Source organism: Artemia sp. Qi Xiang Cuo, chromosome 2, assembly GCF_049724085.1.
Source record: "Artemia sp. Qi Xiang Cuo chromosome 2, ASM4972408v1, whole genome shotgun sequence".
NCBI classification, from domain to species: Eukaryota; Metazoa; Arthropoda; class Branchiopoda; order Anostraca; family Artemiidae; genus Artemia; species Artemia sp. Qi Xiang Cuo.
In genome coordinates, this window is record NC_142795.1 from 31,123,513 (window position 1) to 31,140,921 (window position 17,409).

Here is a 17,409-nt window from a genome sequence, read left to right on the forward strand (position 1 = left end):
ACATTTAGAAGGCCGAGAGATTATCTTAATTGACATCATTCGGCACAAAAATCTACATAATATGACTAAAGCTAGTTAAAACCTTGCCAGCTAAAATACATTTTGGCAGTACCCCCCCCCCCCTAAGAGTGGCATCATTTGAAAAGAATGGTCATTTCTCCTTGTATTTTCGCCTCCCCCCTTTATTTTAGAAAACACTTTTTTTGTTCGGTTCATTGAAAAACCAATATAATTACACATACTCCTAGATTGCAAAAATATATTCCCCCCACCTATATTTTTAAGATTTGAAGCCACTCTTCCTGGCAGACTCTAGAGGGGAGAAGGAGGCTCCAGAATGCATGCTGTGGCCAGTATGGATAACAATGATGTTGTTAGCTCAAAATAAACAATGTCACAGAATATAAATTTTACACGAGAGTTGAAAAACCAGAACAGTGTTTTTTTTTTTTTTGTAATTATGCATAGAAAGGTAATATTTACATTTGGTAGGTGCAAGGAAGGTTTCTTAGGAATCAAAGATATTAAAAAAAAAAAAAAAAAAAAAAAAAAAAAAAAAAAGAAAAAAAAAATCTGATTCCAAAGCGTCATCTATCAATTGTTTTTGTGATCAAGAAAAAAGGATACAGCACATTTTAGAAGAAAATGCAAGTTCTGACAACCAAATTAGATAGAAAACAACAGCGAACTGATTGAACTTATTTGTATAAAAGGGTTCAGCTGTAAATTTAAGTTCTACGATAAGTCGAATGGTACCTTTCAAGCTGCCGCTGCCAAGCAATCAATATGGTTGGAGTCAGGCTAATGCATGAATTCCCTTGGATTTTTAACAGCTTCCTTAAGGCAAAAATTTGAAAATATGACAAGATCAGGCATAAAGAAAACCCAGAAAATAGGAGAGCCAAGATTGGTAACTCCTTGTATTTAATATTCAGTTAGAGAAGCTAGATTCAACCTAAACTGCATCGCACAATCAAGTTGGAAATAAAATACAAATGTAATTGGATTTGAACACATGAAACTTGAAAATATAACAACATTAGACATGAAGAAGGTCCGGCTAAATAAAAGAACCATGTTTGATAGCTTATTAGTCACCAAAAAATTTAAAACTCAGATGGAGAAGCTTAAGCTAGCCTTCACGGAACTGCACAATCAAGTTGGGACTAAAACCAAATGTAAATGGATAAAAAAGTTAATTAGGTTATCTTTCTCTTCAGCTTTTCTGGCAAATATAATAATTATTGAAACAGTGATCCAAATTCTCTGCAACTTATTTTTATGTAAAAACTAACGACAGGGTCTATCCAGCCGTACACAAAGCAAACTCTCTGATATCAATCAGGACGAGGTCTAAGACTATTGCAAAATATGAGATAAATAAACCATAAACTTTTCGCTCAAGTTAAATTACCAATGCATCAGAATAGAAAAGAAACTGAAAATGAAGACCATAAAGAAAATTGTCAACCAAAATTACTAACCAGTATTTACTTCGAAGCAACAACTCTTTCTACGCTTTAATTAAATTTCGAACTTCAAATATGATTCACTACCTTTGGCCTTACGAAGTCGAAATATTAATAATGGTCTTGCAGTATTGACCTGAGGACATATGAAATCTAAGTTAAACAGTAAACTGTAATTTGAATAAATAGAGACAAGGGAAAACAATATGAAAACAGAAAGTTATGGTTGAAACAAGATTTATCCAGTTTCCGTTCCATGCTTTGCAGGACCTTGAGAAATGAAAGCATGAGGGACTACTTCAAATACTCTTTTCTGACATAAATAAACAAAGGTCACTTCGCTTAGACTCTGGCTCAAGGCCAGGCAACAGTCTCTTTTGGCACCAAGTTTTCCAAAATGTAATGTCATGATCAGCAATCCCGCTAATATTCACACTTCACGCGAGAACCACAGAGTTAAAACTCTTACCGCTCTATTACAAAAAACTGAGATCAGTGGCAAAACAAAATACAAAGACAAAAAAGGACAAAAGTAAAGTATTTCTTCAGCTTTGGATTGCTTCTTTTATACTTCTTAGAATATGAAGTTACTCATTAGTTTTCATATTCTGTATCTAATACACATGTTCTTCAGAATTGTTTTAGTAGCAGAGAAAAATTTCGCAAAAAACATAAATTATGAACTAATTTTTAGTATATTCCAAATCCCGAGGGGAATCCATTGGATAAAGGAAGTTTAAACTGTGCCTCAAGCACGGATTATCTATTAAGTTTCATCAGATATCTCACTTCTGTAGCAAAATACATGGGCCGAAATAATCCTCAAATACACTGGCTGTCTAATAAAACTCGCCCGGCTGTGCAATGTTGCCCAACGTCATTAGATTGGATAACGCTCCCCCTGCGCAATGTCATTGGATATCGTCAACCTTTAGAAAAGCCTCAATGGTAACTAACAAATGAAAGATATTGTGGATTTGATGCACGTTTAGAATATGCTAACTAATATAGCGGTTGATGATTTAAATGATTACTTTGGTAGACATTTTTCATAAATAATCACTTCTAGTATCGCGAGCATTTTGATCTGTAGGACAAAAGAGTTTGAATTGATACTCATAAGCCTATCCTCTCACTTCTTCTCTGAGGTGACGAAGTAATAAATTCAATTAAATCTAATTGCAAAATAGATGAACTCTATAGAACATATAACACATTCAGGAAGATATTGTGAAAATTTTAAGATTTTTGTGGGACACCGCTGAATTCACGTCAGACTTTTGAATCATTTTTTTCAAGATGTGGGCTCAAAGCCTATTGCTTAGGGGCTTTGGCCACGAAATGTTTATTGGCTCAATTAGAATTTGCATCCATTGGAATTTTACCCCCCCCCCCTTTGTGAAAAACTAATGTAGTGTGACAAAATGGCAGAAAACATCTTTTTGCTGTGGTTTATGAAGATGGAAGGATAGATATCAAAACCTTGTGTTTAAGGTTTTACCATGAACAATTGATTGACCATCTAAGCGTTACCATCCTCTGACATATTGTCCCTCTTTGGGCGAACATTGATGTATTGTGGCAAAAAGGTGGTCGAAAACACAACGTTGCTGTTGCGCGATTTTTCTTGTTATTAAAAAAAACACATGATATGGTGATTTTTATTTCAAATGGTCTCCCTCTTTATCATTGTATGATCACTAGGTCAATTCGACCACACCTTGGGAAAAAAAGAAGCACATCAGTGTTTCCCATAGAAAGAAGTGATTTTTCCTTTTTTTTTTTTATAAATCCCACCTCCTCTCCTCTCGGTGACATAATAATATTTTTCACATAATTTAAAGACTTTAATGTCACCTACACTAATTTAAAAAAGACATTTATTTTTTTTATTTTTTATCCAAACAATATTGATGAAAACACACTCTGCTACTATAAATATTTAACATGATCAAAATTTTTAATAAGGATTATTAGCCTTCATTATCATTTTCTGTAATTTTTATCCTATATTTTCACTTTTTCCCTTCCTTTTTTCCATTTTTTCCCCTTTTTCCCATTTACCCCTCATCTACCTTTTTCTCCTATTAAAAAACAAATTCAACAACATTACGAACTTCAACCAAACTACAACCACCAAAAAACTTCTCTTCCTCTATTTTCTCCTCCTTTATATCTCTGAAATTTAAAAAACTAAATTAATCCGATAAAACATTTTCGTCATCCTATAGATTCCCTTTTTCAAAACAGAAAAAAAATCCCTTTTATACCAACTAAAAATGAATTAAGGCAATCAAATACAACAGGTTACTCTCCGGGGCATACTACAACACAAATAAAAACAAAACAAAATACAACGCACGTCCCACTTGTAGGATGCTCCCCCTCCTTAGGAGAATCCTTTGGCGGTGGCTTCAACTACAATCCAAACTTTATATTACCCCTTCAAGCTTCCATAAAAAAAATTATAATACAAAAAAATAAAAATAAAATAAATACAATTTGAACCATTCTTCCCTTACAAAAACCTCAACAAACAATAAAACATATACTTAAACAACACAATACTTATTTAGGAAGAAGGGTTCGTAACTTCTAACAAATTACCCATAAACTTTAAATTTCCAAATAAAATTCATACTCTACTTGATTGCCTTAAAAAAAAAAAAAAAAAAAAAAAAAAAAAAAAAAAAAAAACTATTTACCAAACTGTCTATCCAGTTCTCATCAATTCTTTCTTTCCGTTTTCTATTCTTTCTCAAAATCTCTAATTTCCCCCTAACTACTCCTTTAAATCTTTCTAACTCAACTCTTTTTTTCTTTTTCCTCATCTTCCAAATATGAGTATATGCCCATATCACAATTAATAACATTCCTTTCTGCCTCTTTTCATCACCTTTTTTTCAAAATCTAACTTAAAATTTTTTTTTTACTATTTAAACTCACAATCTCTATATTCTCACCCCCTAAAAACATCAAAAATAAAACTAAAAACTTCTTTGTTAAAAATACATTTTATATACATTTAATACATTTTAAATTCATGCTGTAAACCATCAACCACCATTTCATGGCACAGGTTGCACTCTTTTATTTCGCCCTTCTTGAAACGACTTATTCTATCCCGGTAAGGTAATATGGGGTGTATCAGCATAAACATCACCTCTCTTTCTCTAGTGTCACACGGTACTTCATTTAGATTTTTGAAAGCCGTATCAAATATCATGAAAGGTTCCTTTTCTTTAACATGGTATGAAAAATCGTCCTCTCGGGTCCATATGTAATCATCTATGACCCTTTTTCTTTCTATCTGACTTAATCCGTCCTGAAACACTCCTTTTGATTTCAATTCTCTTAAAGTTTCCGCTGTTTCCTTTAACTGATCTGGGACCTCTTCCATTAGCGTCAGAACTTGTTCCTCTACTACTTTGTTCAAGACCGGTAGTAGCCATTCTCTCTCCAAACATCCAATTTCATCGTCCCTTTGGAGCATCTCAATCTCATTTCTCCAAAAAAGTGATTGGCATACATTCCTATAATTTACAACTCTTATTCCTCCTTTTACTCTGGGTACAAAGAGCATTTTCATGTTCAAATTTTCAATTTTTCCTCTCCACACAAACCTTCAAATAATCTTTTCTATTCTCTTTGTACTCCCTATTCTTTTCTCTTCTCTTAGCTCGAAAGCTGGCGCAAAATAGAATAGTAGTGGTAGACAATAGGTGTTTACATATGTCACTCTGAAAAACAAAGAACACTCTTTAATATCATTTGCCGTCACCAGCATCCCTTCAATTCTCTGTATTTTATCTTCCCATAATTTACCCAACTTCATCTCGCGGGTCCATGTCACTCCAAGTATTTTCGCCTTTTCTAGTTTCGCTATCCAAAGTTCCTGTATCATTTCTTCCGAATTTTCTAATTCCAGTATTGGTAAAAGATTGCTTTTTCCTTTGTGGATTTTTACCCTAACATTCCTCTCATACCAATCAAGTCCTTGTAGAACTGCCTATACATCTTTGACACTTGACAGGGTAAAAGTTGCGTCATCTATAAGCCCCAGGGCATTTGAGCATATCTCCTTACGGAGATGTAAACCGATTATACGGTCTTCTACGTACTTGAACAAGGGATCAATGTAAATTTCGAAGAGGTAAGGCGAAGCCGGGTCACCCTGTCTCAACGATATCTCTAAATCAATCCTCCTTGTAAGCGAGCCAAATCAATCCTTGTTGTGTAAAAAATGAGAGACATTAATTATCCTGGACAGGGCTCTCTATCATAGTGATTCCAATGTTACCCTTTCTTTCAATCCAATTCCATTTCCAGGGGGTTCCAGTTTTTGTTTTTTTTAATTCCCATAAATTTGTTATCGCAATAAAACTTCACTAATCAGATGATTTTTTTTTTCTCGAGAGAGAGTTTCTTTCAGTTACGTGTTTTCAAACTCTTGGTGGCTATTGGTCAGGTTGGCTTTTGAGGCTACTAGGTACAGCTATCAATTTACCCACAATGAATTAAAACTAGGAGTGTAATTTTATAAACGTTTCAAGGTAGATTTCAGTATTTTCTTTTCAGGAATGATTTATTTTATTTATGACAAAAGTATTAGTGGGTATTTGGAACAATAATACAAACTCAGATACTTCAAGAGCCTCTGACGCACCTTGGTTTGTGATTGTTCCCCTTTATTACCACAGTCCCTCATCTATTGTCTGAAATATATTTTAAAAATATTCAGAAATAATAATTCATGATTGGCGTGCAAAAACTTTGATTCTATTCAACTGCTTAAGTTAACAGGAAAAATGTACAGTTATCAAAATCATACTGGGATGCTAGAAAAAAGTGTTTTGTGGGCAGCACAAATTCAGAATGGCGTCAAGCTTGTTCTACGATCCCTCCTTTGTAGATCGCTGGTTTAATATACAGCAGGAGGATATTTAAGAGCTTTTACTGCTCTTAATAGAGTAGAATCAGAATTGCAAGATGACCATGTTAATAAAAACAATCAAGATATACAAAAAGTTTACAAAAAGTAAGTAACTACCACCGCATCGTTACTACTATTAACTAAAAAAAACAAGTTTCTTTTAACTGAGAGTAAGGAGCGACATTAAAACTTAAAACGAACATAAATTATTCCGTATATGAAAGGGGCTGTCCCCTCCTCAACGCCTCGCTCTTTACGCTAAAGTTTGACTCTGTCTCACAACTTTATTTTTGAAAACAATAAAAAACTGACCCTGTCTCACAACTTTACTTTTTAAAACAATAAAAAATTTTAACGTACAGAGCGAGGCGTTGAGGAGGGGACAGCCCCTTTCATATACGGAATAATTTCTGTTCGTTTTAAGCTTTAATGTCGCTCCTTACTTTCAATTAAAAAAACTTGGTTTTTTTAGTTAATTTCTGAACGTTTTTGAATTAACGCAGCTTCGATTTGGGCTCAACGTACATGAATAACTAAAACGAAATTTGTATATTAATTTTCCTTTTTTTTGCTAATTGGCTTTCTCGAAATTTTGTTCTGACGTAACTTACGAATTAACTTACGTAACGAATTTCTGTATTCGTATGTTTTTATTACGTATATTAGGGATTTCGCTCCCTCGTCAATACCTCGCTCTTTACGCTAAAGTTTGAATTTTGTTCCAATTCTTTAAAAATGACCTCTTAATCACAAAGGTCGTTAAGTAGAATAAATAGCTCTAATGAAAGTACTAAAAAAAAATCTTTGGCTTAAAGAGTGAGGTATTGACTAGGGGGTGAACCCCCTCATATACCTAATAATTTCTGTTCGTTTTAAGTTTTAATGTAGCTCCTTATTTTCAGTTGAAAAAAAACTTTTTTTTTTATTTAATTTCTGATCGCTTTTTAAATAATGCTGGGAAATCTGGCGCCCCCTTCATGGAAATGTTCCTTCCCCTAAGGAAATATCCTAAATGGAAAGATCGTCCCCCATAACCCCTACTCCGACCCCGATCTCCCACCTGAAAACACCTGTATACTTCCCAATAACCAATACTATATGTAAACAATGGGCAAAGTTTATAATTTACAGCCCTTTCCCCCGGGAACCGTGGGGGATTAAGTCATCCTCAAAGACATATTAAATAGATTTTCGACTATACTGAACAAAATGGCTATCTCAAAATTTTGATTGCATGACTTCGGGAAAAAAATGAGCGCAGGAGGGGGCCAAGTTGCCCTCCAATTTTTTTGTCACTTAAAAAGGGCACTATAACTTTTAATTTCCGATTGAATGAGCCCTCTCACGATATTCTAGGACTACTGGATCGATACGATCACCCCTGGGAAAAAAAAAATAAACACGCATCAGTGATATTTCTTCTGGCAAAAAATACAAAATTCCACATTTTTGCAGATAGGAGCACGAAACTTCTATAGTAGGTTTCTCTGATGCGCTGAATCTGACGGTGTGATTTTTATTAAAATTCTATGATTTTTAGGGGTTGTTTCCCCCTTTTTTCGAAAATAAGGTAAATTTTCTCAGGCGCGTAGCTTGTGATGGGTAAAACTAAACTTAATGAAACTTATATATTTGAAATCAGCACAAGAATTTGATTCTTTTGATGTATCTATTGGTATCAAAATTTCGTTTTTTAGAATTTCGGTTACTATTGAGCCGGGTCGCACCTTACTTACAGTTCGTTACCACGAACTGTTTGATTAATTAATGCAAACTACACTTATAAAACTTGATTGAACACCATTACTACTAACAATACATTATATAAATACCACCGTCAACCAGCAAATATATATAAATTATATTTAAGAAAAGTGAGAACTGAAATTAAGAACAAAAATAAAATAAACAAAACTGTAAAAAACAATTTTGAAAGCAGTCCAGGTAAAATAGAACAGAGATTATTACGATTGTGGAAATGAAGCACAAAACGAACAGAGATTCTAGTAAAAAATAGAGTGGAACTTATAGTAAACAAGCAGTTTATTTATTTTATCTTAAAACTTAAAAAATTAATCTAGTGCTCAAAGTGCCAGAAACTTGTATTTCTATATCAGCATATTTTTTGACAACGAGTTTGGTTTTGATTGGTTTTGAAACTAATTTTTATCAATATTCCTTTTATTTTGAATGCATTCCTTTCGAATGTCAATTGACTGAAGAAAACTTTAAACGGATGTTTCAAAAAGCCTGAAAATACCTGAAAATAGAGTTGGATTGAAGAAAAGGGTATCGTTGGAGTCACTATGATAGAAATTTCTGTGCAGTACAATTATAGAACCCCCGTCTTGAACAACAAGGAAGAATAATTTTGCATGGGAAGCACTGATGTGCTTCCTTTTTCTCCCATGGTGTGGTCAAATCGACCTAGTGGTCATATATAGTGATGAGGGAGAAACCATTTTGAAAGAAAAGCCCACTATCTAGTACTCTTTTTAAAAAAACAGAAGAAATCATGCGACACTAAAGTTGTGCTTTCTATCATCGTTCGCCCAAAGAGGGTCAATGTGCCAGAGGATTGTATTCTAAGATTGTCAATCAGTTGTCATAGTTAAAAAACCTTAAACACAAGGTTTTGATGTCCCTCCCCGTCAATCGTCATAAACTACTGCAAAATGACATTTCCTGCCATTTTATCACACAAAACTTTAGTTTTTGCGCAAAGAAGAATAAAATGCCAAGAGCCCAAAACAATAGGCTTTGAATCCACTTCTCGAAAAAAGTTCTAAGGTCTGAAGTGAATGCCATCGTCAGCTGATTGTGACATGAATGCCGCAGTGCATTAGTTTGATGACATTTCTAAGTAGCAAAAAAGAGGTTGGGCCACACTAGAGTGGTGTTTTCTGCCACTTTGCTCTACGAATTTTTATCTAATGGCAGTCAAAATTCCAAAAAAAACGCAATGAAATCCATAATCGGAGGCTCAAATCCCTTCCTCCTGCAGACTCCCCCTCCCAGTCTCATCAGTAAGCAAAAACTAAAAGGGTGTTAAAAAACTGTGTAATGACAAAAATGTAATTTATTTATTTTCATTTTCATGAAAGCAATTGAACTTTTTATGTACATTTTCTCGAAAATACTGTCGACAAAAGACCCTTTCCCCCTCCACGGCTCTTTTGTAGCGCAAGGAAGCTGCACATCTTGGGGGAAAGTTTATGGAAGGTAGGTAGTAAAATCTATATTTAATGTCGCATTTTAGCAAAAAGTAAAATGACTTTTAAATTTCATTTGAATTAAACAAAGACCTCTTTGTATGGTCTCTATTGTATGTTAAAACGAAGACTAAAACTTAATTTTAAAAAGCGAAGATTTCCTTACACTAGTAAGGAGCAAAATTGAAACTTAAGATGCACAAAGATTATTCCGTCGCAGATTACACAAGAAAAATTTACAAAATTAGCTAAGACAAGCGGCCTTGTAGTAATTTCGAACATAGGTGAAATCCTAAAAAAATATGGTGCTATACTGAAAACTGAGCTTGCTTGATCTTCTACTTCCGTATGAAAAACTTTATTTGATCCTAATTTGTATGAGACAAAGATCGCTTATTCCAAATATCACTGCCCTGAAAACCTTTGACAATAGATAAGAATTTATTTTTGTGCATAACTTGGGCAAATATATGATTTGGCTCAGGTTTCTTGATGAACATAAAAGGCGCGTCGCAAAATAGATGGAAACCTTTTTCGTAGTTTATCATTCTTAGTCATTTAAAACAGATTAAAAACGTCTTGGCAGACATTGAAAGGTGATACCATGGTTGCGGCTGTGGCTGAAACCTAGAAAAGAGCGAATCATTGCCCATAGTAACCAGAAGTTTATAAAGGACTGGGAGCCAGAAGACGAACAACAAATTGAATATTTAAATATACGTAACGCTGCGAACTTAGGTGTATATATATATATATATATATATATATATATATATATATATATATATATATATATATATATATATATATATATATATATATATATATATATATATATATATATATATATATATATATATATATATATATATATATATATATATATATATATATATATCAATACCTCGTTCTTCATGCTAAAGTTGTTTAGCACCACACCGTAAGTAGTGATGCCTCACTGGTTTCTGGAAGACACATAGGGGGTAAACTATTAAAGATACTACTCCCTCAACACTTTATTACGTATACGTAGGCAATACTATAGCGCACGTATTTAGTGCACCTATGTAATAGGGTTTGCATGTTACATCATAGAGAATGTTTTCTAAGAGATGCAGGTGCACGCTATGTTTTAAAAAACCTTGAGGGCTTCTTTAGTTCATGATTCCCTTGGGTATTACATAATAGTTTCTTAAAAATAACAGTGAGGGTCAGGGCCTTTATACATGAGGATTTCTAAGAGTGTCCTTTAAAAACCTTCAGGACTTCTTTAACCCAAGATTTTTAAGATTATTCTTTAAGAAACCTTCAGGGCTTCTTTAGCTAACGATATATAAGTTTGTTCCTCAAAAAAAGAGCTTTCACGGCTTCTTTACTTCAAGATTTCCTTGGGTTTTACCTATAGTTTCTTTTTAAAAAAGCTTTGAGGGTCAGGGCTTGTTTACCTCAGGATTTCTAAGATTATTCTTTAAAAAACCTCAAGGACTTCCTTACTTCAGGACTTCTAAGATTGTCCTTTAAAAAAGCTTCAGGGCTTCTTTACTTCATGATTTTCTTGGGTTTTACCTAATCTTTCTTTTTAAGAAACCTGTGAGGACCAGGGCTTGCTTACTTCAGGATTTCTAAGATTGTTCTATAAAAAAACCTTCAGGGCTTCTTTATTTCAGGATTCTTTGAATGTTCCTTAAAAAATCTTCATGCCCCCCAAAAAATCATGATTTCCTTTTAAAAACCTTCAGGGGACCCCTCTCAAGTAATGGCATAGTTCTTACATCGTTCCACCATATTCATGCTTATCCGTCATTTCGTGCAAGCAAATTCTCTGCCATTTTATACATGGAGAACCGTTATAAAGACTATTGATTTTATGGAGCAAATATTTCCCGTTATTTCCCGGAAAACAGAAATGTTATCTGCTACTACTCTAACGGGAAACCGAGTAATTCATTTTTCCATAGGGGGTATAAAAACGGCTATTAGAATGGAAATTTCATTAGTCTTGCGTAAGATTTTGAACGTATCACATCATTCTAAAATGGATTCCTATAGAAATTTGAACAAAATTTGGACATCTGCTTATATGCTGGCAATTCTGCCTTTCTATACCTTCCACCAACCAAATTTGAGCAACTATAACTCTGTATATTAGATAGACATCTAAACCATATCCCTTCCTGCTATTGCAAGATTCTCACAATTCTAGCAGATTGGTAAAAAAAGGCATAGGCTGTGTTAAACCATTAATGATGTAAAAGCCCTGTTTTTGCTGGACAGCTGCTATTATATAGGAGAGGACACATCCAAATGTCTGCTAAATTAATGCATTTGGGCAGATCGCGAATAATTACTTTTGGATAGGTACCACACAAACCATTAAATAATTACTGAAAAAGACAGGTTTTTTTAACAGCTGCTCTCGTTTGGAAAATTTCACCCTAAACGCTTACATAAATGTATTTCATCAGAAGCATTGGAAAAGCGCTCCCTAAGTAAAAACGATGTTGGCACAATGTATTATTTTTGGTTTCTTTAGACAAGGGCACTTCGTATCGAAGGAGTTGTCGTAGAAACTTCAACAAGGAATCATTCAATTGGAAATTGGAAGGGCTTGTGACCTTTTTAGTAGTTGAAAGTGATTGGAGGGGAACTAATACTCCTCCCACGCTCACCATTTCCCCAAACACATCCAATCAACATTTTTTGACAGCCATTTTTTTCAAGGCACTTAAGTTATGAAAATTAGGTCCTTGAGAATAACCCCCGCCCCCACAGCCCTCAGGACAAGGCTTATAAGTTATGCCATGGGGGCATATAAGGTATTTATAAGAAGTTTTGTCGTAGAAACTTCAAAAGAGGGCTCACTAGATTGGAAATTGAAAGGGCTAGTACCCTTTTTAATAGTCGAAAGTGATTGGAGGCCATCTAACCCCCCTCTCACGCCCACCAATTCACCATATACATCCAATCAAAATTTTGAGATGGCCATTTTGTTCAACATGGTTGAAAGTTCTGGAAATTGTGTCTTTGAGGATGACACTCACATCACAGCCCTCAAGGCAAGGGTTGTAAGTTGTGCACTGGGGGCATCTAAGGTTTTAGAGAAAACGCTATCGTTCAAACTTCAAAAATGACTCATTCGATTGGAAATTGAAAGGACTAGTGCCCTTTTTAGTAGTCAAAAGTAAATTGAAGGGCAACTGACCCCCCTCTCACACCCACCACTTCCCCAAACACATCCAATCAAAATTTTGAGATAGACATTTCGTTCAAAGTAGCTGAAAGTTCTGGAAATTCGGTCTTGGAGGATGGCAACTCTCCCACAGCCCTCAATGCAAGGGTTTTAAGTTATGCCCTGGAGGAGTAAAAGGTTTTTATAGAAAGTGTTGTCGTAGAAATTTCAAAAAGGGCTCATTTGATTTGAAATTGAAAGAGATAGTGCTCTTTTTAATAGTCGAAAGGTATTGGAGTGTAACTAACCCCCTCTGACGCACACGTGTTAAAGAACATGAAGCCATTGTGGTTTCTTATGTCCACCCGTGAGGAGACTCCAGTAATATCATGCAATTAGTAGAGGTATCTGAGATATTGGGTGGGAATAATTATGTAGGCGTACCTATGGTTTCACTTATTAAAACAGCCAATAAGTCAATTGTACGGCTGCGCAACGTAAATTATCCAATAACTCTATCACCAGAAGACGAGTTGGCAATTAAAAATAAAGATATGTGTTGTGTGTGTAAGTAAAACATTTTTGAGGGTATTGGGGATTTGTCAGTCCACGACTACAACCATTTATGTAATCCAATGTTATGGAAGGGAGTAACTTTTGGGGGGGGGAGGGTGCCACAAAATTCTTGTAATGTAAATGTTAGACAGCAATACTTTCTACATGTTTAAATACACAATTCCAGCTGTGGTTTGAAATTCATATTACCAACGTTGGCACATTTGCAGAACGGTGAAACTGTAGATGGCGGATGGGTAGATGAGATCTTTTCATATAACATCATACCCAAATCATCTGAGAAGTTGCTTCTCTTAGGATTCAAATGGACAACAGTTGAAAATGATAAAACGTACTTGAATAAAATCCTTTTTTAGATTCTTATAGTTTTTTCCCCAAATCCTTAAGTCAACTCATTCAAGTACAAAAAGTGACTATTTTAATAGTTTCCCCTCCCCAAACAGCCCATTCCAGATCTTGAAATGAACAATTTATTAACATGTAAGGTCATTTACCCTATGAGTAATACAATTCCGCCTCGAGAATCCGTGAGAAAAAATTACCGCCTATCGAAGCGTTTTATGATTCACTTGACGATCGTCAATGTAGCCTTGTCGACTGTGAATTATGAAAAAACACGGATAAAATTAACGAGAAATTTGGGTTGAATTTGTGGTATTTTTTCTACTCCCTCATCTGGAGATGGATTTAATTCTTAAAATCAGCAATGAAAAAAGGTCTGATCACCGACGTGGATCACCACTTATTTTTAGAGGTCTATGCTGGGAGGGTATGTTTTTCCAGAAGATCGTATCTTGGAAACGGATCCGACTGGACAACGCACCGGTGAAACGTTGAATGTCATTTTCCTGAATATGAACTCCCTTTGTTCGTCCGTAATGTCTCACTTCTCTTTGCCGTGTGGGAATTACAAATGGCTGGACAATCCTTCTGCTTCAAATTTCCCTGCCCCTTTAACTGTTGAGTAGAATGGAGCACAAGGATTGTTTTTTTAAATTGATCGTGAAATACCAATGGAAATTCATGACGCGGTGAAGAACTTCGTTTTCCCGTGCATAAACAGACCGGTGCCTAGGGGTTCATTGAGTCTCTATAATTTATCTTTGGTAGAGAATGGGGTATTCACTGGACACCTTAAAGACATAAGCTTATCGTTGACCTTCATCCGAAACAGAATATAGTCCTTTTGCATAGAAAAAAGAAATGTAGTTTTAAGTAAAAACATTAACGCTTGCAGTGCCATATTAGAAATTTAAAAAAAAAACTCATTTTGGAACTTCATTACAATGTGTGTAAGCTCCAATGGCCGGGGGAGGGGTAAGTTCATATATTATGGGGATAAAGATGCATTACTGTTAAAAGTTAAAACTGGAAATTTATTAGATGATTTGGATAATAGTAAGGACATTAGCTCTCGAATGGACTACACCAACTAGGAAGAGTCTGTTTAGCCGGAGTTAGTGAAGTGCCAGGCCTCAAATAAGTGGTTATTTTTAAAACCCAAGACGGGGAGCAGCTCGATATTCAAAGGTGTACTTGCAGGTCCGAAGGTGTACTGTGTGCAAACACATAATAAGGGTTATCAAACAAGTCTGCAAAGGGGTTCCTTCATACTATGTAAAAGCAAATTTCTATATGAGTGTTTATAGGAACTGCGTAGAGAATAATTTAGTTCCAAGAGCGAGTGTCATTACCCTTTGCTCTTTAAAATTTAGAAACTATACAGTTTGAGTTTGAGTCGAAAAAATGCCATGTCGGCCATAACGGATAAAGTCTATGTGCGCGTGGACGGTGTGAGAGTACTACCACACGGTCATTACCTTACTTCAGATCGAGATGTATGTGTAGATTACAGACGGCGTCTCGGTTTGGAGAAAGCTAGATAGTTGGTGGGAGGGGGTCTAATCAGTCTCCAGTTCAGCAGTATATTTTCTAGTCGTTTTCTAGTGTTTTTATATGTAGTTTTTTTGTATGTAGTGTTTTTACATGTTTTTACTTTTCTTTAATATTTATATAATTTACATATGATTTTTTTTAGCAAAGTGGAATCGTTGTGTTTTAAAAAGTACTTAATATTATATTATGATTTTACCATCATCGCCCCCGCCCGCAACGGGAACCACATCTTCCGGCCGCCACAGTGGCTGCCGCGTCCTCCGGGGGATCTGGTCGCATCGGGACCTCCAGGTGGGACCTTTTTAAGTGCATGTTAAATGTCCTAGTGTTGATTATGTTGTTTACTGGTTTTTATGTAAACATTTTTTTAAAATGTGTAATGCATTTGTTTATATTAAAGAAACCATTTATTCTATTTTTTGAGTATTTGTTCAACAGATTTAGGTTAGATTCTGTTAGTTGTATTTTGACAGCGAGAGGAGTACGTATCAATTTAAAACTTCGTTCAGATATTTCTTTGCGGACCATCAATGAATTGCAAAACAACGCTTTAAAAAAAATATACAAAATCGTGGTTGAATGACTTTAGAAAACCCTAAAAATATCCTTTATTGCTTTAGTGTGTGGCAAGAGTCGTACGATAAAATAATGACTATTGCACAAGACATAAAATTCATACGAATTCATACACCATTGAACCAACCCTGTGGTTGATTATCGATGATTTAGCTAAATCCATTGAAGAATGGTTTCAGGAGATGTTACAGTTATTCGCGGTCCGATCTCATCATGAAAAATTCGCAATAGCTTTTGTTCTCCATAACCTCTTTCATCAGAGCAAATGTATTAGAACACTTACTTTGAATTGTATTTACTATATCATCTATAGTGCTGTCCCCGATTCAAGTTCTCTTATAACTTTGAACAAGCAAAGATATCCTGGCGAACCGAAATTTTTACAATCGGCTTACAATAAAGCTACTCGCAAACCTATGGTTACGTTCTATTGGATCTCAATCAAAACACACCCGAAGAGTTGCGCGTAGTCAGGGATATTTTTGACAGTAAAATTACTGTAAATCAACCCCTCAGTAGTAAAAGACGTCATTCATTGCCATCATGACGCTGAAGAGGCTACTTGAGTACAGACATCTATTTTACGTCCTAGGTAATTCCAAACCATGACTTAGAAAGACTATACTCAAACACGGCATTGACAATGAATTCATTAATCTCCTATCTGAGTTCTGTTGAAATTCAACTGAAGGCAAAATTCAAGTATCAGAAGGTGTTAGGCAACAGACAATGCAACATCGTTCACTTGTACGTGCCGTATCTTGCCAAAAGAGAGAAATATATTTTAAAAGAAAAGGCTTGTTCAAGCGGGCAGTAGTTTTTTTTCCTTGTAACTGCCGATAATCGCGGGACATGTGAACACTATTTTCTAGAAATGGCTAAACCTTACAAATTGACGCCAATAGAACCCGCTCTTTCACCAAAAGAGCACTTTGAAGATAATTTTGATAAATTTATTAACAATAAAACAATTTCCAATGAGAAAAATTAATTTTACTTTAAAATACAGTTCGACGTGTTGACAGGCATAAACCGTACAGTGAAAGACCGCTCAAACTAAAGGTCATTTTTCAACCTCCAAGTTCTAAAAGTTCTAAAACTTTGAAAGTGCAAAAAGTGGAAGAATAAGGTTTATTTAAAGTTTCATCAAGTGTTGTAGATATAATACCTCAATCGTATCGCGAGCAAAGTAAAAGATTTCTGACATATCTCGCTGAAAATGAATTTCTACAAATTAATGACAAAAAATTAAGTTCTAATCCACGGCAAGAGTTAAAATTTCATTGATTTGGTATATGATATGGTCAGAAATTTTAAAAGACTGGAGTCATTTGATAGTCAATTGTATACATTTTTTAAGTCATCAAATTTTCCAAAAAATCTTATTGGGAATAAACGCGTTTTAAAACAATTGAGGGAATATGGAGAAATATCAAAAGATATATAGTTTTCAAAAAGCACGCCAAGTGGGGGTGATGATTTAAAGTGTATTACACGAAAGCGTGTTAAACTCAGTGAATCACCTATTAGTGTGCAAAAGGGTGGTGGGCGCTTCACATAACGTTTACGCTCAAAATG

The 17,409-nt window shown here is 34.9% G+C and overlaps 1 protein-coding gene across 2 annotated transcripts in view; it reads right to left on the minus strand.

The window, feature by feature from the left end:
- LOC148955136 (uncharacterized) overlaps positions 1-17,409 on the minus strand; it is a 431,876-nt gene that overhangs the window by 99,874 nt on the left and 314,593 nt on the right. The gene's annotated exons all lie outside the window — the stretch shown is intronic.